The sequence below is a fragment of the Callithrix jacchus genome, chromosome 11, assembly GCF_049354715.1.
Source record: "Callithrix jacchus isolate 240 chromosome 11, calJac240_pri, whole genome shotgun sequence".
NCBI lineage: Eukaryota > Metazoa > Chordata > Mammalia > Primates > Cebidae > Callithrix > Callithrix jacchus.
The window spans coordinates 110,302,468-110,329,808 of NC_133512.1; the positions used below are offsets into that span (position 1 = coordinate 110,302,468).

Consider the following 27,341-nt stretch of genomic DNA (forward strand, 5'->3'; position numbering starts at 1 on the left):
AACACGTGTGGGAAACAGTAAAAATAATTACGTGTCCATAAACAGAAAAATGGAGCACGTTAGTCTTTATAAGAATATAGCCTAAACTGGAATTCTTGAGAGAAAAGTCTGTTGAGACTCAAGTTAGACATCAGCATCTGAAGTACATGCACCTGTCAGGACAAAGATTTACTGCTCCAGGAACATGGAAGACTGGTATCTCACTTAGGCCTGAGAATAGAATCACATGTACTAAAAGAGAAATGACTCTGAGAAATGTGGTCTGAGTAAAGGCCTGCAGCTTAAACTAAGTGTGATAATAGTAAGTATCATAACCCTGACTCTCATTAGAAAATGGTAATCGGCTGCCATGGTTTGCCTCCATAACACAAAGTACATTTGCTAAGTTTAGTCATAAGAATCATTGAAAATTATGCGTATCATTTTATCAGACAGATATCAAAGAGGAAAAATTTTCATCAGAGAAAAAGAAAATCAAGAGAAGATTGTCAATCTCTGTAAATATGAAAAAGCGCACCTCCCTCTCACCTCCAGATGGTAGCTAAGTTAACCCAAGCCTAACAATGTTCTCAAATGGAATGACATGGCACCTATCTCAACAATATGTTATAAAAATTAAATATGTGTAAAGGTATAGTAATCAAGACAGTGGGATACTGACAAAAGAATAGACAAATACATTTGAACGTAATAGACAGCTCAGAAATAGACCCACGTGACTATAGTCAATTCATCTTAGACAAAGGATTGTAGGCAATACAATGGAGCAAAGAAAGTCTTTCAACAAATTAGGCCGAAATAATTTGGACATCCACATCCAAAGAATAATGACTCTAGGCATAAACCTTACTCCTTTCACAAAAATTAACTCAAAGTGGATCATAGACCTAATTGTAATATGCAAAGCTATAAAACTCCTAGAAGGTAACATATGAGAAAAACTTACAAGACTTTGGGTATGGCAATGAATTTTAAAATACAACACCAAAGACAATCCATGAAATAAATAATTGATAAACTAAACTTCATTAATATTGTAAACTTCCCTGTGAAAGACAGTGTTAAGATAATGAGAAAAGAAGCCACAGACTGAGAGAATGAAAAGACAAACCACAGACTGAAAGACACATCTGAAAAAGGACAATTATCCAAAATTTACAAAAACTCCTAAAATCAACAATAAGTAAACTCAATTAAAGTGGGCCAAAGATCCTAATGGATAACTCACCAAAACCATAGACAGATAGTTATTGGCATATGGAAAGATGCTTTATATCATATGCCATCAGGGCAATGCAAATCAAAACAATGAGATAACTCCCGCACATTTATTAGAATGGCCATAATCTGGATCACTGACAACACCAAATCCTGGAGAGGATGTGGGGCAAGAGGAGCAGTCATCTACTGATGGAGCAGAAAGCTTAGTACCTAAGTTACAGCAATGATCCATGGCAAAGAAAGGACCTCGGGCAGAAATAAATGACAGGGATGGAGAAGACATGCTAGATTTTAAATTTTTAATTGAATTTGGGGAAGGGAGAGGCAAGAGTCAATAATGACATAAATATTCCTATCACTAGTGGGAACTTCAAAAAGCAGAGGGACTTGAACTTCCTACAAAAGGCTAATGAATCTACAGTGGCTATCACTGATGCACATCTGTAGCAATTAGCTTACAAGACAAGATAGATTTTATTCTCTTTAAATAAACTGCTTCTCAATTACGCATCTGAATTTCCATAAATTTGGGTTTATCATTCATCATAGTAAGATAGAAAGAAACCTGAGAAACTGATGACCTAAATTTGAGTCCTGCTCCAGTCATTAATCAGTGTGTGACCTTGAGTTAGTTACTTAACTATTTTAACCTTCATCCCTTTAAATATTAAATAAAAACAAGAAAGATCTATTAAATGAAGGAAGACACATGAAGAAAAAAATGCAAAAAGTTAAAAGTATAAAAACAAAAGTATTTATCTTAGCATGATTTTTTCTCAAACATATACAAATACATATATCAAATATGAATCAGTATATTATTGTGGTCAAGAGAATCAGTACTAAACTCAGACTAATGATGAACAGATCCTGGTTCTATCACTTTTGATGTGACTTTTAGCTAGTTATAAAACCTATCATGCTTTAATTTACTCTTTTATAAAATGAGGAAAATAATGGCATCAATCTCATAGGTTTGGTGGAGAGACTATAAAATTATTTAAAATATTTTCTTAAATTCAATGTATACTAAATGAGCATTTATTATTATTATGAACACATACATTTATATGTATAAGTATATAAAATATATTTATATTTTTCAAAATATATTAATCAAGTTGCCATCTAGATGCACTTTGTGACTTTATTATCTCATTTTTGCTAATTTTCTTAGGCAAGCATTGGCTGCAGAAGATAGTTGAACTTATTACCTTCTAAATTATTATTTGTCCATTCTATTTGTTAACAGAAATGAGAGAAGAAATAAAAAGTACAGATTGAAGCTGACGGTGCCACTGGATCCCAATGCAGAGTTGCGTAACCTTGGACAAGTTACTTAATCTTTCTAAGCCTCAGTCACCTTCTCTTTGTGATGAAAAAAATATCTAAAATTGTTATAAGTATTAAATAAGATAATACATGTAGGGCACATAACATATAGGCCAGCAGATAATGAGCACTCAATAATGTTAATTATTAGCACACAAATCAGTACTCACTCAAATATCATTTTCTACAGATGACATTGTATTTTCTGTCCTGCAAGTTTTTCCCCTTCCCTCTCCTTCCCTCTCCTCCTCTTTCCACTCCTTCTTTTCTCTTCTCTTTCCTGAACTTCTTTTTCTTTCTTTTTATCTTTTTTATCCTTTCCTTTTTAATGAGGAACCACTGTGACTAATTACTATCTCTTTCTGAATTATTCTGGATATACATGTTTATTAAAAAACCTTTTCTTGAAAATGATACATTGGTGTGTGTACATATATATGTGTGTATATATATATTTCTACTTTTTTATGGGGGGTGAGATATCTGTGAATTTATTTTTATAAGTATGATTTACATGCATTATGTTCCTTCTCATTTTAGAAAAATAAAATACAAATATTATACTAATCTGCACCCTATTTGCTTATGAAAATATGTAGTAGAATAGAAAATTTGGAACTGTTGAGATCAATAAAGGCTGTTATACACAATCCCTGAAGAGATAAGGACTTGATTGAGGTCTGAATGTGTTTAAGAGAATATGTAATTGGCCCCAGATAGGGCAATATGACTGAATAAGGAGGGATGCACATTGAAAAGGCTCGTCTTTTGAAACTAGTCGCTGGTAGCTCCAATGGATGCATCCTTGACTGGGTATAGTTTACCCATTTGTCATTTGCCTTACCCTGGTCCGTTGGCAAAGCTGTGGTCAGTGTGAAGCATAGCGGCAGATGAACTCACCTGAGCAGCTTTGAGGGTTTGTATCTGCAACTGTGAGGACCATGTTAAGTAAACATTGGGTATAAGATAAATGATGTTAAGTTAATCAAATGCCTAGTAGGGAGACTGAGCATAGCTTTGATAGAAATTTTGTCTAGATCTGTCTTTTGACCTCTGATCTAAATGGCAAGAGTTTAGATCAGGAAGTGCAAATGTAGGACAGTGGATGAGCCCCAAGGGCAATCCCCTACAAGTGGAGACGGAAGCCCAGTGACTTAGGGCTGGGGATGTGTCTGGAGCGAGAGAGTGCCTCTAAAAGAAGGCAAAAGAAGGAAGTTTTGATGGTGGGCTGCTGCTATTTCAACACAGTCCCTCTGCTACTACACTGGAGCAGGGCCACAGAGGAAAGGGAGCTGTGAAACTGAACTTTAAGGGAAGCAAAAATAGAGAAAGGAGGAGTAGAAAATGAAAGAGAAATAAAAAAGAAAGGATACCTGGAGGCAGTTATAAACTGTTAAGGACATTAGAGCTGCATTTTCTCAAGTGGTAAACAAAATCAGTTTTTGTTTGGTTTGTTCAAGTTTTGCCTGTTTATTTCTGTTTTACCTGGTACAAAAAGGTAAGATGTTTTGCATCAGATAACAGGTAGAAAATGAAGCTAATAAGTGATTGAATGAATGCATGTACTAATAAATAAATTGAGTCCAATATAAGAAGGATGTATTTCACACACAATCAGAATGAGTTTGAGGAAATATAAAACCTCTGTTCAATCTGGAACTGAAAAGGGTAGCTGTAGATAAGGAAGCCTGGATAACTTACATATTATACAGGTGCTGCTTAAGAATGGAGCTTCCCTCAGGGTTGAACAAACCATTATTTGACATTTCTTAGCTCCTTTTGAGAGACCAAATTTTTAACAAGATAAATATTGTCAAAATTATGATCAGGTGAATTATGGAAGAACAAAAATGGCTGATGCTAATTGGCCAAATGTATCTTAATGGATGAACGTAAGATGTGAGAAATAAGCAGGCCTATGTTTGGAAAGCTATTGAGTAGTCTACAACAAATTTAACTAACTGCAATCAGGACCTTGCAGAATCAGTTTATCCACTCTGCTTTCCTTTGCTCTTATATTGAAATGAGAGCTGATAGCTTAGAATCTATTGGTAATGAGATTGAGCCTATAAACATGTCACTTGGATTTTTTTTTGAAGAATTAATTAGGTTGTAGGAAAGTACTAATATAGACAATTTTATCTTTGAGGAAAAAATGTCATATCTAAAGAAGGAAAAGGAATAAGATGATTAATACTTATTTTAAAAAATAAACTGCCAAAATAAGGAAATGCTTTGGTGCTTCCTCAGTCATGGGTTCCACTTTAAAGATAGTTATGGGGTGGGTTCAGGGCCTGCTGAAAAGAACGATCCTCTCCATTTCCATCACTGTCCAAATGAGTCATAAATCAGCTGATTGGGTTCTCATCTATTTCTAGGATGATAGAAGGATGATGATAGGATGGGTCACTTGATGTAGTTATTGAGAATTCATTTATTTATATAATGGCAAGGAAGAGCTGTCATTACCCTTAAGGTCCCCCTGTCCTCTGTTTTTAACCTTTTAAATAATGTAAAAGATAATAGAAGACTTTGTTTGCCTCATCGACTGGTTGAAAAATCACCTCAATGTGGAATCTGATGTTTGCCAAATGAATACGGAAAATACCAATGTAATTATAAATTCTGTTTATTCAGAGGTCTTACCAGTGAGTGAACTCCATAAAACCCAGAAAATATATCTTAATATTGGTCTTCTGTAATGGAATACTACCTAGGGAACTCAAGGAAATACTCAAGTAACACCATGTCCTAACTAAAAGACAAATGGATTTAGGCTATGCTGGAATTGATTCAAAGATGCTAATCTAGGTCCTTACTTATAAAAAACCCTGGAAGATTGAAATGTAATCCTGTCTTGGATTGATACAAACTCTGTTGCTTTCCTCAATGCCATGACTCAGGATATTTCAGATATTAGAGTTAGTCTTTAAACTTAACTCTATTAATCTTTAAAATCCTAGTAGCTGGTCAAAAATAATATGTCCAGAATGCATATGGGCTCACATCTGTAGATTTCACCTCAGTGCTCTGTGTTGCAACACTGGCATTAGGGTTTCCAAAACCTTACCATCATACTAGAACAGCAATGACAAAGTTTATTCTATAGAATACTAACAAGTTTCACAAATTGTTAAACAAACTTTCTATAGAATAAACCATTCTACTGACAAATAGGTCTGGAAAAACTCTCACTCTCAATTTTTCATTTGTTATGCCATGATGCATATTGATGTATTAAAGATGCTTTAGGATTCCTGGGCAAGATGGCTGAATAGAAACAGCTCTGGTCTGCAGCTCCCAGCAAGACCAGTGCAGAAGGTGGGTGATTTCTGCATTTTCCAACAGAGGTACCCAGTTCATTTCATTCGGACTGGTAAGACAATGGGTGCAGCCCATGGAGGGCAAGCAGAAGCAGGGAGGGGCATCACCTTACCCAGGAAACACAAGGGTTTGGGGAACTCCCTCCCCTAGCCAAGGGAAGCTGTGAGGGACCATGCTGTGAGGGACAGTTGTATCCAACCCAGATACTACATTTTTCCCACCATGTTTGCAACCCACAGACTAGGAGATTCCCTTGGGTGCCTACACCACAAGGACTCTGGGTTTCAAGCACAAAACTGAGCAGCTGTTTGGGCAGACACTGAGCTAGCTGTAGTTTTTTTTCAAACCCCACTGCTACTTAGAACACTAGTGAGACAGAACCATTCCCTATCCTGAGAAAAGGGCTGAAGCCAGGGAGCCAAGCGGTTTTCCTCAGCAGATCCCACCCCCATGGAGCCCAGCAAGCTAAGATCCACTGGCTTGAAATTCTCACTGCAGCATGGTAGTCTGAAGTCAACCTGGGATGCTCCAGCTTGGTGGAGGGAGGGGCATTTGTGCTTCTCCTCCAAAGGATCACAACTCCTTGCCAGCAAGGGAACAAAACTGAATGGAGAATGCGTTTGACAAGTTGACAGAAGTAGGCTTCAGAAGGTGGGTAATAAACTCCTCTGAGCTAAAGGACCCTATTCTAACCCAATTCAAGGAAGCTAAGAAGCTTGATAAAAGTTAGAGAAATTGCTAACTAGAATAACCACTTTAGAGAAGAACATAAATGACACGATGGAGCTGAAAAACACAGCACAAGAACTTCATGAAGCATAAACAAGTATCAATTGCCAAATCAATCAAGCAGAAGAAAGGATATCAGAGATTGAAGATCAACTAAATAAAATAAAGCATGAAGACAAGATTAGAAAAGAATGAAAAGGAATAAATAAAGCACCCAAGAAATATGGGATGATCTGAAAAGACCAAACTTATGTTTTATTGGTGTACCTAAAAGTGATGGGGAGAATGGAACCAAGTTGGAAAGCATACTTCAGGATATTATCCAGGAGAACTTCCCTAGCCTATCAGTCAGGCTAACATTTAAATTCAGAAAGTACAGAGAACACCACAAAGATACTCCTTGAGAAAAGCAACCTCAAGACACATAATCGTCAGATTCACCAAAGTTGAAATGAAGGGAAAAATGTTAAGAACAGTCAGAGAGAAAGGCTGGGTTACCCATAAAGGGAAGCCCATTAGATTAACAGTACACCTCTCTGCAGAAACCCTACAAGCCAGAAGAGAGGGGGGCCAGTATTCAACATTCTTAAAGAAAAGAATTTTCAACCCAGAAATTCATGTCCAGCCAAATTAAGCTTCATAAGTGAAGAAGAAATAAAATCCTTTACAGACAAGCAAATGCAGAGGGATTTTGTCACCACGAGGCCTGCCTTGAGAGGTCCTGAGGGAAGCACTAAATATGGAAAGGAAAAACCAGTACCAGCCACTGCAAAAACAAACCAAAACATAAAGATCATTTACACTATGAAGAAACGACACCAACGAATGGAAAAAATAACCAGTTAGCATCATAATGATAGGATCAAATTCACACATAACATGAATTTACATGCTCTAAATGTAAATGGGCTAAATGCCCCAATTAAAATGCACAGATGGCAAATTGGATAAAGAGTCAAGACCCATCAGTGTGCTGTATTCAGAAGACCCATCTCATGTTCAAAGACACCATTGGCTCAAAATAAAGGGATGGAGGAAAATTTATTAAGCAAATGGAAAGCCAAAAAAAAAAAAAAAAAAAGGAAGGTTGCAAGCCTACTCTCTGATAAAACAGATTTTAAACCAACAAAGATAAAAAAAGACAAGGGTGTTACATAATGGTAAAGGGATCAAATGCAACAAGAAGAGCTAACTATACTAAATATATATGCACCAATACAGGAGCACTTAGATTCCTAAAGCAAGTTCTTAGCAATCTACAAAGAGACTTGGACTCCCACAAAATAATATGGGAGACTTTAACACCCCACTGTCAATATTAGATAGATCAATGAGACAGAAAATTAACAAGGATATTCAGGACTTGAACTCAGCTGTGGACCAAGTGAACCTAATAGACATCTACAGAACTCTCCACCCCAAATCAACAGAATATATATTCTGCTCAGCACCACAGAGCACTTATTCTAAAACTGACCATATGCTTGGAAGTAAAAACACTCCTCAGCAAATGCAAAAGAATGGAAATCATAACAAACACTCTTTCAGACCAAAGTGCAATCAAATTAGAACTCAGGATAAAGAAACTCAACCAAAACCTCACAACTACATGGAAGCTAAACAACCTGCTCCTGAATGACTACTGGGTAAATAATGAAATTAAGGCAGAAATAAAAGTTATATGAAACCACTGAGAACAAAGACACAATGTACCAGTATCTCTGGGACACAGCTAAAGCAGTGTTTAGAGGAAAATTTATAGCACTAAATGCCCACAGGAGAAAGCAGGAAAGATCTAAATTTGACACCCTAACATCACAATTAAAAGAACTAGAGAAACAAGAGCAAACAATTCAAAAGCAGAAAACAAGAAATATTTAAGATCAGAGCAGAACTGAAAGAGATAGAGACACAAAAAAACCTTCAAAACATAAATGAATCCAGGAGCTGGTGTTTTGAAAAGATTAACGAAATATATAGACTGCTAGCCAGACTAATTAAAAAAAAAGAGAGAGAGAGAGAGAGAAGAATCAAATAGCAACAATAAAAAATGATAATGGGGAGATCACCACTGATCCCACAGAAATACAAACTACCATCAGAGAATACTATAAACACCTCTATGTAAATAAATTAGAAAATCTAGGAGAAATGAATAAATTACTAGACACATACACCGTCCCAAGACAAAACCAGGAAGAAGTCAAATCCCTGAATAGATCAATAACAAGTTTTGAAATTGAGGCAGTAATTAATAGCCTACCAACAAAAAAAAGTCCAGGACCAGACAGTTTCACAGCTGAATTCTACCACAGATATAAAGAGGAGCTGGTACCTTTCCTTCTGAAACTATTCTAAACAATAGAAAAAGTGGGATTCCTCCCTAACTCATTTTATGAGGCCAGCTTCATCCTGTTATCAAAACCTGGCAGAGACACAACAAAAAAAGAGAAAATTTTAGTCCATTATCTCTGATGAACATTGATGTGAAAATCCTCAGTCAAATACTGGCAAACTATATCCAGCAGCACTTCAAAAATCTTATCCACCACAATCAAGTTAGCTTCATTCCTATGATGCAAGCCTGGTTCTACATATCAAATCAATAAACATAATCCATTACATAAACAGAAACAATGACACAAACCACATGATTTTCTCAATAGATGTAGGAAATTCCTTCAATAAAATTCAACATCCCTTCATGCTAAAAACTCCCAATAAACTAGGTATTGATTGAACATATCTCAAAAAATTAAGAGCTATTTTTGACAAACCCACCACCAATATCATGCTGAATGGGCAAAAGCTGGAAGCATTCCCTTTGAAAACTGGCGCAAGACAAGGATGCCCTCTCTCACCACTCCTATTTAACATAGTATCGGAAGTTCTGGCCATTGTAATTTTACAAGATTAAGAAATAAAGCCTATTCAAATAGGAAGAGAGGAAGTCAAATTTTCTCTGTTTGTAGATGACACAATTGTATATTTAAAAAAACCCCATCTTCTCAGCCTAAAAACTCCTGAAGCTAATAAGCCACTTCAGCAAAGTCTTGGGATACAAAATCAACATGCAAAGATCGCAAGCATTCCTACACACCAATAATAGACGAGAGCCAAATCAGGAGCAAACTCCCATTCACAATTGATACAAAGTGAAAAAAAGTGCCTAGGAATACAACTTACAAGGGATGTGAAGGACCTCTTCAAGGAGAACTACAAACAACTGCTCAAAGAAATAAAAGAGGACACAAACAAATGGAAAAAAATCTAGTTCCTCTTGGTTAGGTAATCTGAAAATGACCATACTGTCCAAAGTACTTTATAGAGTCAATGCTATTCTCATCAAGCTGCCTTTAAGTTTCTTCACAGAATTAGAAAAAACTACTAAGTCCCCAAAAACAATTGTAACAAGAACAAAAATTGGCAAGCAGAACAAATTAAACCAATGATCTTTTGCCTCTTTGCATTTGTGCCTGCCATTTATTCTCCCTGAAATGATAGCCTACCATCAGCCACCCACCCTTGGCCTTGCCTCATCCTTATGCTGGAGAAGACCATTCAAGTCCAGTTTAAAAGTAATTTCCATGAGAAACCTTTTCTGATACCTCAAGACTGCTTTGAGTGTCCCTCCTCTGATCTTTTCTAAAACTGTGTACTAGCTTTCTATTGGCACTTGCAACTCATTCACTTCTTTTTTACTCGAAGAAATTATCTGTGCCTTATTCCCATTATAAGCCTAATGTCTATTATATAATAGACCTTGTAAATGGATGAGAGAGAAAATTAAAAAAAAAAAAAAAAGATTCAGGGAAGCATATCCTAAGATGGGTTTTGCTGATCAGGAAAACCTTCTATAATCCTAAGAAGAGAAGTTAGGGGAAATCAGAGGAAACCACAGCTTCCTGTACCATTAGAAATCTATCCCACAGAGAATAGAAATTATGAAACCATTAAAATGACAGAATCAGTTGTAGGGGACATTAAAATTTTAATCATGTGAGTAAGGGAGCTCTTGGGATAATTCATCCATAAGTTGCTTATGAATCTGCTTTAGAGGGAAGCCATGTGGAGAGCTTCTCTTGGATTCTAAAGCAAACAGATGTTCTTTCTTTCACAGTGGTGCCAAGCCATTTATATTTTCTTCTAAAAGCCAATAGTAGTACACATAGTACAATAGGAATGTTATGTGTTTTCATGGAAAAGCAACTGCACCATTTACACAGACTTCAACATTTCCAGAAACAAAACTCAAATCTCTTCCTATTGCCTTCACTTTTGCAAGTTGGTGCAGTGTTTGGAACAAAGTTTGTTGATACGAACAAGAACATCACTATCTTTGAGAGTACCGGAATTATCCTGATGTAGCCACAGTATGGGTGGAGACGATGATAAATTGCCCTATTCGATTTTGTCCTGCAAATTACAAACTTGATGCAGAATTTAGGAACCTAGGCTGTGCCCAGTTCGGAAGCCTGCTCTATCGTGTTCTACTTCTGCTACTTGTACAAGTACCTTAGCCACTTTATCTCCCGGTTTACAGATCTGGAAAATTGGGATAATAAAACTATTACCTACATCATATTGTCAGGACTGAATTAGGTATTAAGTGTCTAGCACTCACAATGATACCAAATTTTAGCTAATATTAATTTCATAAATATTAATATTATTTTATCACCATAAATTAGTAATTTCACTAACTCTATTTCCTATTCAAACATTTCCTAAGATCTTTTCATGTCTAAATTTCTGATTTGGAAGTCTTCTATCTCTGGCAATACTTCATACACCACAATTCTCTAATATTCAGTTTAAAATCCACCCTGGAGATCCCCTAAATATGCCCCATGCTTGACTCTTAGCCCAACCTTGAGGGTTTGTATGCAGGGCTCATTTTTTACAATATGCTATTTCTTTTTTTTAACTAGCCAATTTCTAGCCATTCTTTAAGATCTAGTTACAATTTAACTTCATTGGAATCATCCCTCTCCTGTCTCTGTAATCATGATACCTCATCTGAACTTAGCATTTTATCACCCACAGACATCGGCATATATTTCACAAAGACATATCTGAACATATTCACCTTGAAAATATGAACACAAACTCCACCATCCTTGAAAGCCTTGCACTTGTTCTGATGTAGTCCCAATACGAGTGGGGAAGGTGATAAATTGCCCTGCTCCATTTTCTCGTTTGGTTTACCTCAGTTGGCTCTTCTATAAGGGGCGTTAATCTTCCTGGCTGTGTTTCAACCCCTACACCAACGTGCAGAAGTAAAGGCAATAGGAGCAGATAAAATAAATGGAAATATGATAGCACTCTTTAATAAAATGGCAAATATCTGTCCCTTGATATTATAAACCTTGTTTGAAAGCAATAAAAAAATAATGTTTGAACGCTGAAGAATGATAATGTGGTGATTTGTTGGCTTTTGTTTTATCTTATTGGATCCGTTGCAGATTAGTACTTCCAGACTAAAAAGTAATATCCTATTCTCTGAATTCTTCCCCATTTTCTGTGAAAATAATTACCAGTTAATTTGTTTTCTTTCTTCTTTTTCATTTCCCCTGTCCTTCTCTACTGGGGCCTGTGATAGAAAATGTATGTATTTCTCCAATTAGAAATAAACTTTATTTGAAAAAGGCTATGAACCATGTTTAAACCCATTTACCCCATTTTTTTCAGATGGGTGGGGGGAGGAAATACCTTCCCTGCATGTCAATTGACTCCAGAACACAAATAGGAAACAAGAAAGTGAATTCTAAGATACTTAGGAAAATTGCTTTTTCTTGTAGACTGATGTATACCGCTTCTCTGATATACCAGCGTACGTGCGGACACTTTCTGCAAAGGGTCATCTTCAATTATTGCCCACTCCTATGAGCTTTAAATTGCTTATTATTGAAATTGCATTACTTAGCAACTAATTATATACTGTCTTGCACTGTTCCACTCCATGTGGTAAGCCAGTAGCCTGGAAATCCTTCTTAAATCTTCCTAAAAATTTTAAACTTCTTAAATCCCATGACATAAAACTTCTTTTATATTGTATATATTAGTCACCACCACTGCATCACTACCAACACTATATTAGCTATGAGTTCTCATTCATTCTCCCCAACAGGTCTTCCTGGATTTAGTCATAAAGTAGTGATCTTCTACTCTGACCTCTCAGTGATGTTTCTAACTCACAAATTTAAATATACATTGCTTCTCTTGAAAATTACTCAAGAGAGGATAAAATCCTCATGTAGAACAGCCTACAAGAACTTTCATGCAATGGTATCTGCCGGGCTGCCAAGTCTTGTCTCAAATCAGTATTGTATTCTCCCACACTGCATTATTTCTTAAATAATATGCTACAGCAGCACCGAATTTGCTGCAGCGATTGTAATATGCTATAGGCACTTGAGCCTCTGTGTTTTCATGTATCCTGTTTCTTCTATTTGGAAAGTCTCACTATGTAAATTTTTCCTCCAAGTCTTTGCTGAAATTCTCTCTTCTCAAGTAAAGCATCCCCTGATCACCCTGAAACTTAGATGTTATTTTCTCTGATTTCCAAACATTTTATATATTTGCATTGTAATGAATTTCTTCTGTGCAATTAAGTTTGTAGTTCTATGTTCTCAATTAGCATTTGGGACAAACACTGTGTCTGCTCTGCTTACTTAGCATAGCATCTAGTATATAGAAGGCATTTAGTAAATATTTATAGAATAAATGAATATCAGACCTTCTCATTTAAACTGTATCAACCTAGACACAAAGGCCATGGTAACCCTGTCTGTGCCCAAATCAGTATTGAGTACTTGGGAGAAGCTTCATAAGTACTTTCTGATAAATAGACTGATTAATTCAGGTGACATAAATCACAAGACACTCTCTAATTTTATTTATGATTGTTTCTCACATGCAAAAAATAAAAAATATGACACTGCAGCCAAGGCAAAAAGTATAAATGACAATATTACAAAATATTTTATTGTCAAGAAAGGCAATTTCACTATTATCAATTCTTAAGAATCAAATAGTATAATTCTGGCTGTAAATAACTTGCTGTTACTTTAGACTATTAAATAATCATTACATTTTTCTCTATTCTGAAGTGGGATAAAATCATCCCAAGAACAATTTGGCTCTTTAAAAGAAAATGCATTCTGACCAACAAATAGGCTTCCCTTCCAACCCCACCATGAACTTCATCACCATTCTCACCACCATCACCATCACTAACTACAACAATTCCTACCATCATCTCTCTCATCATCACCATCATTATCCACCATCATCCTTGCCACCATCACCATCATTATCTACCACTGCCATGACCACTTCTACCCGCTTCATCAACAATCCAGACATTGGTCACAAGCATATTCCAAAATCCAGCCTAATTAATTCAAACCTGAGTTCTCATTTGACAGAACTATCAACCATATTCTTTTTTCTTTCATAAGAAATTAAATCTGAGAAAATGCTAGCGGGAATGGAATCACTGGCCTGAAAAGTAGAGTTCTTGGCAAGCAGCAGACCGTTGTGTCACTGACAGAAGGAGAGAATAAATAATGGAAGCACCACAGGCGATTGTTTCTGGAAACAAGATATATTAAGTAATATATGCTGCTGTCCTCTGGGTTGGACAGAACAAGACAGAGATTCAAGGAAGAACAGATGAAACGGCCTTAAAATGAATGGAGATACCAGAAACTTCCCCCACGGTAGAAAGTCAAAGAGACTTTTAAGATATAAATAAGGATTTTACTCTCACATAAAGAAAATAAATCCTTTGGTTTTGTTTCATCAGTTGGTAGATTTATGTGATTCTGAAAATGGCCTTTACTGAACTTTAGGAGAAAAGCCAGGGGAAAAAAAAAAAAGGCATGCCGACATTCCCCCAAACAGCTGTATTTCGATTCCTCCAAGGCTCGGTATGCGTAATGTCCAAATATCAGATCAATCAGTTTCAAGACCATAAGACAGTGCATTTTGCCCTTTTTGGAATCAGGTAAACAAAGCAGTAGTTTTCAAATGGTTATTTCAGTTCAATCACAGAGAGCTCAGAGATTTCAGTGCTGCCTACTCCCTTTAGAGATTAACACCAAAAATACAGATGAGAGTAGTGAAGGTGAAAGAATAAAAATGAAAAGATTCTGTAACCTGGAAGGAACACAAGATGCTTTTTAATTTCTCTTTTAGTTCTCATGCAGATTTTTACCAAACTCTTGAAAGAAATATCAGACTACCATGTATTTTTGTTATTTTTAAAAGTAAATCTATCATTTTTTCAATAATATACTTTTCTTCCTGGGTGTTTTTATAACTATATTTTTCTCTTATGTTTTCACTAAACTCCTCCCGGAAGTCTTTTTTTTTTTTTTTTTTAAGACGGAGTCTTGCTCTGTCACCTAGGCTGGAGTGCAGTGGCATGTTATCAGCTCACTGCAACCTCCACCTCCTGGGCTCAAGCCATTGTCCCACTTCAGTCCCCCAAGTAGCTGGGATTACAGGCACCTGCCACCATGTCCAGCTAATTTTTTGTATTTTTAGTAGAGATGAGGTTTCTCGATGTTGGTCAGGCTGGTCTTGAACTCCTGACTTCAGGTGATCCATCTGCCTTGGCCTCCCAAAGTTCTAGGATTACAGGCCAGTAAATCTTTGAACTCACTCAACTAGTGTAATCTAAATTGTGGGGTGGAGTTAAAAGACAGCAGAAATGGGGTACAGTGAAGCTAAGCTCTAGTCCAGGATGACTGCTCTCTGTATTACGTGAGGACAACTATTTTAGCTTCTATATGCTTTAATTCCATTATCTAGGAAGTGAACAAATTAATCTAGGTGATCTCTGAGATCTGAATTCTGGTTCTAATTCTAATATTTACAAGTTTCTATGCTGGCAGATTTCAGCAATTGGTTTGAAAATTATTTCATTCAATGTTTAAGCTATTTATTTAGAGTTTATTATTGCCAGACAATGGATTAAGAGGATGGAGAAGAGGAGTAATTGATTTATTTTGTTCAATTTTGTCTATTATTTTCTTCTTTGAAGTTAAAGAGGACATTGATTCACCACATCTCACTGTTTCTCAATGGAACTGAAGGAAAAATGGTGATCTTAGGCTTGGGGCCCAAGCAAAATCTCTGAGTCACTAGTGAACCAGGTGAGTGAGACAGAGTTTAACTGTGTAAAGTTACAAAAAGAAAGGTGAACCCAGGTGTGGTGGCTCATGCCTGTAATCCCAGCACTTTGGGAGGCCGAGGTAGGCGAATTACTTGAGGTCAGGAGTTTGAGAACTGTCTGACCAACATGGAGAAACCTCATCTCTACTAATCACATAAAAATTAGTAGGGCATGGTGGTGCATGCCTGTAATCCCAGCTACTTGGGAGACTGAGGCAGGAGAATGGCTTGTACCTGGGAGGTGGAGGTTGTGGTGAGCTGAGATCACGCCATTGCACTCCAGCCTGGGCAACAAGAGTGAAACTCCATCTCAAAAAAAAAGAAGAAAGGTGAAAAGGGAAATGACCTTCTTTCATCTAAGGTATTGACATAGAAGTTTTAGGAAGAGTAAATCATTTTGAAAAACAAATTTTTGACTGAAGAACTGTATTTCACCTGCTAGCACAAAGTAGTTGTTTATTAAATGTTGCATGAATCAACTGAAGGTGAATCAAGCAAGCAAATTATCTTTTATAGACTTTTTTATATCTTGTATAAAGAAGTCCAAGACATGGTCTCTGTATTCAAAAAATTACGACATAGTTGTAAAAGAATTAACACAGCCACCACTCCTTCATGTACTCCTGTGAAAAGTTAAGTAAAATATGAGATTACAGCAGTTTAAAAGAATAATAGAAGAAAAGTAATAAGCTAAAGATGGGTAGTATTTGGGTAAACTGGACAGGTATATCTTGGAAGGGAGTGATGAAAGCAGAAAGACTGTCGTGAATAAAGTGTGGATAAGCAGATTTCATGGAAGAAGAAGGATTATGTACGGGAGATAAGAGATAAAGAGAGACAAAAAGAGATAAAGAGACAAAGCTAGAGATACAGGTGGAACCAGACCATACAGGCACATTTCCTTATGGACTGAATGTTTATATCCACCTCCCCAATTTTTATGTTGAAGCCTTAACACCTAAGAGATCATATTTGAGGTGGTGCATTTGGAAGGTAATTAGGGTTAGATGAGATCATGAGGGTGAAAGCCTCATGATGGGATTAGTGCGCTTATCAGGAGAGACACCAAAGAACTGTTCCATGCAAGGATACAGTGAGAAGCCAGCCTTCTACAAGCCAGGAAGAGAGTCCTCACCAGCGACTGAATTGGTCTAAACCATGATCTTGGACTTCCCAGCTACCAGACTATGAGAAAATAAATACATGCTGTTGAAACCACCCAGTCTATAGTATTTTGTTAAGGCAGTCCCATAGTGAGTAAGAAATATTGGTTTTGAAACAATGATGTTAAAATGATAAGCAGTCATGAAAGCAGCATTTTTAACAAACTAATATGCTAAGAGGGTATATGTTAACCTATGAAAATTGAGGAGGCCTAAAATAAAAGGAGGTTGAAAAGGTGGCAGAACCCAGTTTAGAAGGCCCTTAGAATAAGGAGGTGTGATACTGAAACACTTCTTGAAACCAAGCATTGATCAGAGGACAAGCATGAGTGCAAGGCCCAGGCAAAACGACACAGCACTTGGAAGAAGATTTGGAGATGAAGTTTTGGAATTATGTAGAAAATCCTGGGAAGCTTTCAGGATCCAAGGATAAGCAATGTACAGGTGAAATCTGAATAAGTAGTCAAGACTTCGTAGACATAAAAATCAGAGTTCAAGGGAAAGTAGTGAGTCAAATCAGGCAGATAACCAGGAATCAGGAGAATCCAAACTTTAAAAAGAGTGAAATTTAATCTAATGCCAGATAGAATATATGAAACCCAAAGAAACAGAAAACCTGGGGTTGGGAATTTACTGGGTACTACTATGTGAACAAACATTTTATTCTTGAAAATATTCATGTTGTCACCACTTGTCCTCTAAACATTTCTGTTACTTGGAAACTTCCAAGTATGAGAGTAACTCATTGTAGCTTGTATATGTCTAATTATTAACAAGTCATTTTTTATTCCAATATGCATTTCACCATGTTGTCTTTTGAAAAACATGAATCCTAGGTATGTGTTCTGCAGCTATTTAAGATTAGTTTAACTTCTACATAACATCCCTCAAGTAATTGAAGATGACTATTCTTGCCTCTTTCCAAGCAAAGTATCTCTACTTCCTTAAAGGATTCCTTGTGTGATTTAGTTTCTATATTATGCATAGAACTGAATATAGTATTCACACAGGCTTTGATGAATGAAACTATTACTGCTCTTTCCCTGAGCACACTATTTCTTTCAATGCTTATAATTGAAAGAAATTATATATAATTACATCATAATTATATAATACATTTGGTGTTAATTGACTTATGTTAATGGATATTGGGACAAGATAATGCAGTGTTTGTGTTTCTGTTCCTGGCTTATTTCACTTAGCATAATGTCCTCCAGGTTCATCCATACTGTAGCAAATGACAAGATGTATTTCTTTTTTAAGGCTAAATAGTGATTTATTATGTGTGTGTATATATATGTGATATTTATAGTAATAAAATATACATACATAATTAATATACATATGATTTATATGACACTTTATTTATCCATTCATCTGCCAATAGACATTTTGGTTGTTACCATATCTCAGCTATTGTGAATAATGCTAAAATGAACATCGGACTGCAGATATCTCTTCAACATACTGATTTCAGTTCCTCTGGATATATACCCAGAAGTGGGATTGCTGGATCATATGGTAATTGCATTGTTAGTTTTCTGAGGAACCTCCATACTGTTTTCTAGAATGACTGTATTTATTTACATTCCCACCAACAGCATACTAAGGTTCCCTTCCTTCTACATCCTCATCAATACTTGTCATCTTTTTAATTTTATAACAGGCATTTTAGCAGGTAGCAGGTGTCAGGTGATATCTCATTGGGGTTATAATTTGCATCTCCCTGCTGATTAGCAATGTTAAACATTTTTTTCATATACTTGTTAGCCATTTGAGAGGCAGTAGCAGTGGGATGGGGAACAGAGAGATAGTGGTCAAAGGGTACAAATTTCCAGTTAGGAAGAATTAGATGTGGAGCTCTATTGCAGAAAAAATAAGTGTGTGAGATGGTGAATATGCTAAGCACTTCATCATGTATATACATATATAAAACATCACATTTTATATGCCATAGATATATACAATCATTGTTTTCCAATTAAAATTTAAGTGTTAAAAGATAAAGCAGTGAACACAATGTCAACTTTCTTATTCTCAAATGCCCATGATTTGACCTAATTGTGTGGTTTTGTGTGAAGTGTGAATGAGTAAAAAAAAAAGTCAACGACAGAACTAGAAAGCTATTAGTACTTCCAGAATTGTACAGAAATTCTGAAAAGACAGAAATATATGGAATGATATTATAAGACAAACAATATTACAGAAGACTACTTAGATCCTAATTGTAGTTCCAGTGGAGCTGTGAACTCATAGCATGGACACAAAAATGCAAAGGTGCAAAGTAACAGAAGGTAGAGGTTTAGAGCCAAAAGTCAATAGTAATGACAGAAAGAACAGAAATAATATAAGGAAGGAAATAATACCAGGGAAAAAAATGAAAACATTTCTAGATCTAAATAAAGTCACAGTCCTCAAGTTGGAAGGGCCTAATGTGTGTTAAGAAGAGCGTATTAAAAAAAAAGAGTGTATTTGCAATCAACTTACAAAATACTCAATTTTTCTTTGAAAAAACTTTATAAGCTCTTTCCTTAGGAGAAACAGTCTAAACTTGAACTGTATTAAGTCAGATCTACTTTCCTCTACTTAGGTAGTCAATATTTTGGGCCTCTTTAAAATTAAATTTTGTTTTAATTTGTTTATTGTTCCATAATGTTAAGATCTTTTTGAATTCTGACTCAAATACGATAACATTCATTTTCTCTCCCCTATTTAGATTATTCACACATTTGCAAATCACACTCACTTTATCATCAATGTATTGACAAAATGCTAACAGACCAGCCCTGGCACTCTAATTGGGTAAGGCAGCTTTCGAAGTTTCTCCAAGAAGTAATGAATTAATCTTCTCTGGATAAAACTGTTCAATCAGGTTTGAGTTGCCCTTTATCCTCCCTTAATCCTCCACAGCATTGTCCAGGCAGGGATCCTGAAACACATTGTCAGGTGGCTACTTACAATCAAAATGTACAAGATCCATGACCTTCTTCTATTCTGTCAGTTCAGAGAGCTTGATGAGGTTTATATTGATTTATTCTTATGAATCGTGATTGTTCCTAGATCATCACATCCTATTTTTCAACATGGCCCTAAATGATCAGTGTAAATAGAGTTTGCTTGTGAATGATACCAAGCTCACCAGCATGTAAGTTTTAAAGCATTCTTTTCCTGCTTTATAAACATAGTGTCAACATTTTCATCCTTCCTGTGTTATGACACCACTTCTATCCTACAGAATTTCTCAAGAATTTTGACACTAATTCCATAGGCACATCAATACATGATGTTAATATCTAGATTTAATTTTAACTCAAAAGAAAGTTAAAATAATGGTCCCCATGTCCTGGGAGATATATATATATATATGACTATGAAAGAAAAAAAGCAAGTTATAGCCTCATTGTGTATTACCATTTGTATTAAAAACACAGACATTTTTAAAGTAAATTTCAGAATTTGTACAGAATATTTTAAGGAATTATTTACAATGGTTGCCTTTCTGGGAGAAACTGAGAGGACAAGAGGCGAGAAGACAAAGACAGGAAAAATACTGTGTGACTTCGTGTACCATTTCCATTTTGTTTCATGTTCCCCTACTCCTTATTTAAAGGAATCTTAAAATATTGAAAATCTTAGTGACCCTCAGGATTTGGATTTTGTGAACCAACAAAACCTAAAAATGGGGACTAACATGACATTGTTGACTTTTAAGTTCACCATGTAAAGACATTACAATTAATTCACATCTGCCATCACCACAATTTTATTAAAAGCAAAGCAAACAAAAAAAAATGTGAAACCTATACAAACAAATGAAGAAAACAATATCAGAATAAATGGCATTCTTTTAAATTAAAAGAGTTTTATAAAGTAAACTCACTATTTGCATAAAAGATTTTGCAGAAGATAAACATTTAGGAGCCAGTGATTGAAATCATCAAGACTCTTTCATGCTATCTTCCCTTTTTGGGGCATTGATTATTACTCTGTCTTTTCTAGTTCCCAATATTCTTCTTCATAGAAAAATGCAGAAGCAAAACAATATTATCTGAGTTCTGTCTCCTTTTGTTACTTGGTTAATATTATAGCATATTCTCTTTTTTTTTTTTTTTTTTTGTTTTGAGACAGAGTCTCTCTCTGTCAACAGGCCCCAGGCTGCATTGCAGTGGCGCAGTCTCGGCTCACTGCAACCTCTGCCTCCCATGTTCAAGCAATTCACCTGCCTCAGCCTCCCGAGTAGCTGGGACTAAAGGTGTGCGCCACCACGCCCAACTAATTTTTTTGTATTTTTAGTAGAGACGGGGTTTCACTATGTTGGCCAGGATGGTCTCGATCTCTTGACCTCAAGATCCGCCCGTCTCGGCCTGCCAAAGTGCTGGGATTACAGGTGTGAGCTACGGCGCCCGGCCTATAGCGTATTCTTAAGGGAAGAGCCCTAGGTTTCCTTTGTACTCTTTCTTCAAATAAAGGCGTAAGGTTATTTCCACCACACTCTTGGCTTTTTTTTTTTTTCGTCAACACATCATGGCTCATTTAGGTGCATTCCCTTCCAAACAGTATTCTAATTAATCCAGCGTTCCATGCTTTTGTATTATTTTTGTCTATGTGCTTCCCATTCTGATTTGTCAGTGCTCTCTCTTTAATACGGGGAGGCTGATTTTAGAGGACTAAACTGTAATATCAACTCAGATGAAGCTCTTTTCAAATTAATTTTTGTGTCTGTTGGAGATTTTTCTTCTTCATCAAGATCGTTTTCAATTACAGTGCCATTTATTTCAAGACCATTCAATTTATTCTGAGTTAGTTTCTCTTTTAGAGTATCTGGACCTGAAATTTTATGTGTGCCTTTTCTGTTTTGAAATTCCTTCTGCAAAATGTAATAGTTAATATGCAAAATAAAATGGGTCAGTCATTCTCTCTGACAATTTCTTTTGGCTTTAATTTCACCAATTAATTTGCTCTTGTCAATGAGAAATAAATCCATAGTAGCAATTCCATTCAGTAGTTTCTTAACTACTGAACTACGGAAGTCACAGTAAAACAAGACATTTCTTTCAGATTTTAGATTGTCTCTATGTAGATAAAGAAAATGGACTTCTAACCATCATACAGATGTTTTAATTCCCTCACCATTAATATATGTTGTTTCTGCATCAGCTTGTATACCTTAAGAAAGAATTTTGACAGAAAGGCTGTATAAGTTACCATAAACACCACACTCTCTGTCAATTATTTCATTATAATTTTAAACCTCACCACAATATACATGTCTGCATTAGTTCATAGATATCTATACTTTTTAAAAATTTTTGATATAGAAATTTTACTATTTATACCTGTTTTATTTGAGCAAAGTATAATGCTCATGCCTTTATGTCAGTCATAAGTTCTCAACAAGATTTCCAATGTTTGTAAGACTTTATAATACCTAGAAGGTCCTTTGTTCAAATTATGCTAAAAAGATTCAGAAAAGAAGGGAAGGAAGCTTTATAACTTTTAAGGCAAGTAGAGAGTTGTTAGTTTTGGACACTTTAAATAAACTGCTAGTAATCATTTCATTAGATGTAGTTGTTGGACTGGTCACAAGGAATAGGTAAGAAAACTGAACAGCTGTCACAGAGAGAAGAGACAGTGGGTACCTTGCTACCTCTGTTACAGACTTTCATGGACTGAATACTCTGATGAACAGACTACATAGGCAGGGAAATTCTATCTTTAATTTTGCAGCTTCAGTTTTCCTTTCTGCAAAGGAAAAAGAAGGAAGGAATCCTATATTTCCTTTGGGAGACTGGACAAAGAAAGAAGAAAGAATTTGGCAATGCTGACTGGTCTCATAATATTTTCTGATATTTTGCAGGCAGCAATTGAGAACTGTTTCGCTCCCAGCTCTTATACTGCCAAGGCCAACTGAGGACCAAAGACAAAAGTTCCAGGCAGCACTCAAAGGGCTTCCAGAGGTCACAGAGTTTTAAGATTTGAACGGTATTTTTTATTGCCTACAAAATCTGTAGGAGGGTAAAAGTTACCTGCATGAGAACAAGCTGAAATAGAGTGTTCCCCTAAATAGCAATCATATATGGATGTATTGTATACAAAAGTTCTTAATTTTCTTTTAAAAACCTATAGATATATTTAACCACTTCTTAGTGCAAATAACTAATACAATTTTTTTTTGAAAATTGTATTCTAATGAAAATGTTCTTCTGTCAGAATTGACTTTTCTTTCACTAGACACACCTGGGAAAGAATTATTTGTCTGGAACTTTTTGGTGAGTTTATATGGACCAGCAGCAAATAGACAAAGTTTCAAATCAAGAGTGTTCTACAAATAAATACAATGGATGTCATCAGTGACTAAATATCACATGAACCCAACTGAACAGTGCAGTATGCAAATGAGAATTATACAGAGAGGACATCTGTGCCACCAAAAGAAAAGGGTGTCTCTGTTATAACTTTTGTAACCAACCCAGAAACCTTTGAGAAGAAACCTTTGCTGGGGCAGTTTTCAGTGAATGCCAACACTGGAAGCACATTAGAACTGTCTAGAGAAATTGTTTTAATTAATGTCTTTTCCTGTGTTTCACTTAAGTGATTTCAATTTAATTGTTCCACAGTGGGACCTGGGCATCATTTTTTTTTTTAAAGTGATTTTAATGTGAACCCAGGGCTGAGAACCCTGGTTGGCTAACCCATGCCTCTAGATGGGAGCAGATGAACCAAAACGTACTCGACAAAACTGTGGGGAAGTATTCCTTGAATAGAGAATAATTAATTTCCAACATCAATTTTGGCATATTCTTCCTTCATTTTCATCCATGAAAACAAAGCATCTGAAACCCAGGAGCCCTTAGATCTCATCAGTAAATTAGCATCTTCCTGAACTATGGACATCTTTTGTGGCAAAGCATCCTTGACTCACTGCAGTGCTGTCACTGCTTTACTGCTTTAATTTTCCTGAATTGTGAGATCCTCAAGGGCAGAAATCATGCCTTCTTTAACTCTGTTTCTCCATTGCTCAGCAGCATGTCTTGTGCTTATGAGACAAATACTTTTAAAACAAATGTATTAATTAATAGAAAATAGAAAAGGATTGGACAAGCATTCGGGCACCATGGTCTTATCTCCTATTTCTTTTTCTTTTCTAGTGTCTGCTCCCTGCCATCTTACCTTCTGTTTCCTTTTTGTTTTGTTTCTCTTGAACTCTGGGACAATGTTTTGTTTCAAAAGTAATTTTCTCTCTCTTTTTTTCTTCTCTCAGTTCTCTCGTTCTTCCATGTAACATCACAAATACAGTACTATTAAATTTGATTCACAGTCTTTCTTTGTAAAAACTAATGTAAGTGCTTAATCCTAAGTGTATCAAACCTTTATTGTAACTTCTATCATTAATTTATCTACAAGTGAAAAAGTTCTTTGAAAGTAGGACTGTATCCACCATAATTCCTACTACAGTGTAGAACATATTTTAAGCTCTTAATAAATGCTTGCTGACTTTCAGGGCCTCAATTATTTTTCTGTGAGTGAACTCTGAGTCACACTGAGGTGGTTTTTCAGTAGTACAGAGAGTACTTTGCGTATTAGACCTTCTCTGGCTCATTTAACAAGGATTCTGCTGTTTATTCCCAGTACAATGTCATGCTCTGGCAGGTGAAACTTACTGTTCAAGTTTGTACTAGTATGTTTTTCAAACTGATGCTAAGTCAATGAAACTTACTCTTTCAAAAAATTACATTTCTCCACTAACTTTCAATTAAGTGGACAGTTTCACATTTTGAATATGAAAAGCTTAACAAATGTCCTCAGAGAACAGGGAAAGACTTCATGTTCTTATTTAGAGTCTACATAATTCTTCCCTGCCACCACCACCACTCACCCTCTACTATCCTTTCTGTCCTCAGAAATCACCAGTTGCAGCCAGGTGAGGTGGCTCACACCTGTAATCTCAGCACATTGGGAGACCAAGGGAGGTGAATCACTTGAAGCCAGGAGTTCGAGACCAGCCTGACCAACATGGTGAAACCCCGTCTCTACAAAAAATACAAAAATTAGCTGTGCATGGAAGCAGGCGCCTGTAGTCGCAGCTACTCAGGAGGCTGAGGCATGAGATTTGCTTGAACTTGGGAGGCAGAGGTTGCAGTGAGCTGAGATTGCACTGCAGAGTTATGAAAATGTGGCCACATACCCGTCAGTATAGTCTGTCTGAGGCCCTCCAGTCATTCCTTTTCCCTTTACAGATTCTAGAAAAGGTTTCTGAACTTCTTCTGGAACCTGCACTGACGTCATCTGAACAAAAGCAATCCAAGCCATCCTGTCTTCCCAGGATGCAGTCTCCTCTCCCCTGACATCTCCCTCTCCTTTACTCTCTTCTCCACATTTCCATGACCAGCTCTTCTCCTCTGAGTTCTTGTCTTCTTCCTTCTCTTCATATTCCTTTCCTTCTGCCTTTCTCTCACCTTCCTCTATTGGACCTCTTTTCTCTAATAAAGTCTATCTAGATACATCTTCCAGTTTCTTAAAAAAAAAGCTTGAGAACTTACCTACCAGTAAACCTTTATAACTCATATAAAAATAAATATATAACAACAATTGTACTTATTTTTAGATTAAAATATACCCCCAAAGTCTACATTTTAAAGAATAAAAAAAATTTAAAATGTTGTATTTATTAATTGAACAGTAACTTTTTGCTTTCACTAAAAGTAGTTAAACATATTTTAGTGGGAGAAAATTAGTTGAATATGCATCATTTTAAAAGTGTCTCAGGATAACATTTTACAGTATAGTACAGAGGCTGCTAAACTTATGATTGTGTTACTTCCTGATAAACTTATTGTAAGTTGAAAATATTGTAAATCAAAAATGCATTTAGTCAACATACCAAACATCACAGCTTAGACTAGCTGCCTAGCCTACCTTAAACTTGCTCAGAACATTTACTATTAGCTTATGGTGGCAAAATCAACTGAAACAAGAAATGCTTGACGAGAAAGTGCTGAATAACTCATACAGTTTATTAAATACTGTACTCATAGTAAAAAAATTCATTTAATACTGTGCTGACAGTAAAAACCAGAATGGATGTAAGGGTCCTCGAAGTATGGATTCTACTGAATGCCTATGGCTTTTTTTTTTTTGAGATGGAATCTCGCTCTGTCACCCAGGCTGGACCCCCCCGCAACCTCCCCACCTCCTGCTGCTTCTCCCCTAGCTCTCCCAACAGACCCCAGTATGTGATGCTCCCCCCCCGCCCGTGTCCATGTATTCTCACTGTTGTACACATTTCTTGTTAGTCCTCCACCCGAATCACTTTGATCATCTTGGTCAGAAGGGCAAAACCCTTTAAAATTCATACTCTAAGTTACAGTTTAATGTAAAAATTACCGTAGTAGAAGATGCACATTCATTTGTAAGTATATAAATTTATGGCATTAAAATTCATACTCTGAGTTACATTTTAATGGAAAAATTACTGTAGTAGAAGATGCACGTTCATTTGTAAGTATATAGATTTATTGGTGGGTAAATTCTCAAACTATTTTTAACTGAAGGATGTAGATAGAGAGCACTATTAGGGGACAGAAGCTAGGGAGAGGAAGGATTTAAGAGAAAGATGAAGATGAGTTGGGTCACCATTGTTCACACGGTATTGGTGCCTATCCCAGAAGAGGTTCAGAGTCTCCAGAGCATCAAGATAAAAATAGCCTCTCAGCCATCTTTTCAGACATCTCTCAAAGCTAAGAAAGAGACCATACTGAGGGGCATATGCTCAAATCTTTAAAACTCAGGATAGGCCACGCAGTGGCTCACGCCTATAATCCCAGAACTCTGGGAGGCTGAGGCAGGCAGATCACTAGTTTAAGAGATGGAAACCATCCTGGACAATATGGTGAAACCCCATCTCTATTAAAAATACAAAGATTAGCTGGGCATGGTGGCCTGTGCCTGTAATCCCAGCTTCTCGGGAGGCTGAAGCAGGAGAATCGCTTGAACCCGTGAGGTAGGGTTTCAGTGAGCCGAGATCACGCCACTGCACTGCAGCCTGGCAACAGAGTGAGATTCCATCTCAAAAAAAGTTAAAAAATAAAAATAAAAATAAAAATAAAACTCGGGGGCCGGGCGCGGTGGCTCACGCCTGTAATCCCAGCACTTTGGGAGGCCGAGGCGGGTGGATCACAAGGTCAAGAGATCGAGACCATCCTGGTCAACATGGTGAAACCCCGTCTCTACTAAAAATACAAAAAATTGGCTGGGCATGGTGGTGCGTGCTTGTAATCCCAGCTACTCAGGAGGCTGAGGCAGGAGAATTGCCTGAGCTCAGGAGGCGGAGATTGTGGTGAGCCGAGATCGCACCATTGCACTCCAGCCAGGGTAACAAGGGTGAAACTC

The 27,341-nt window shown here is 36.5% G+C and overlaps 1 protein-coding gene across 8 annotated transcripts in view; it reads right to left on the reverse strand.

Annotated features, from left to right (window-relative positions):
- CHRM2 (cholinergic receptor muscarinic 2) overlaps positions 1-27,341 on the reverse strand; it is a 144,652-nt gene that overhangs the window by 28,816 nt on the left and 88,495 nt on the right. The gene's annotated exons all lie outside the window — the stretch shown is intronic.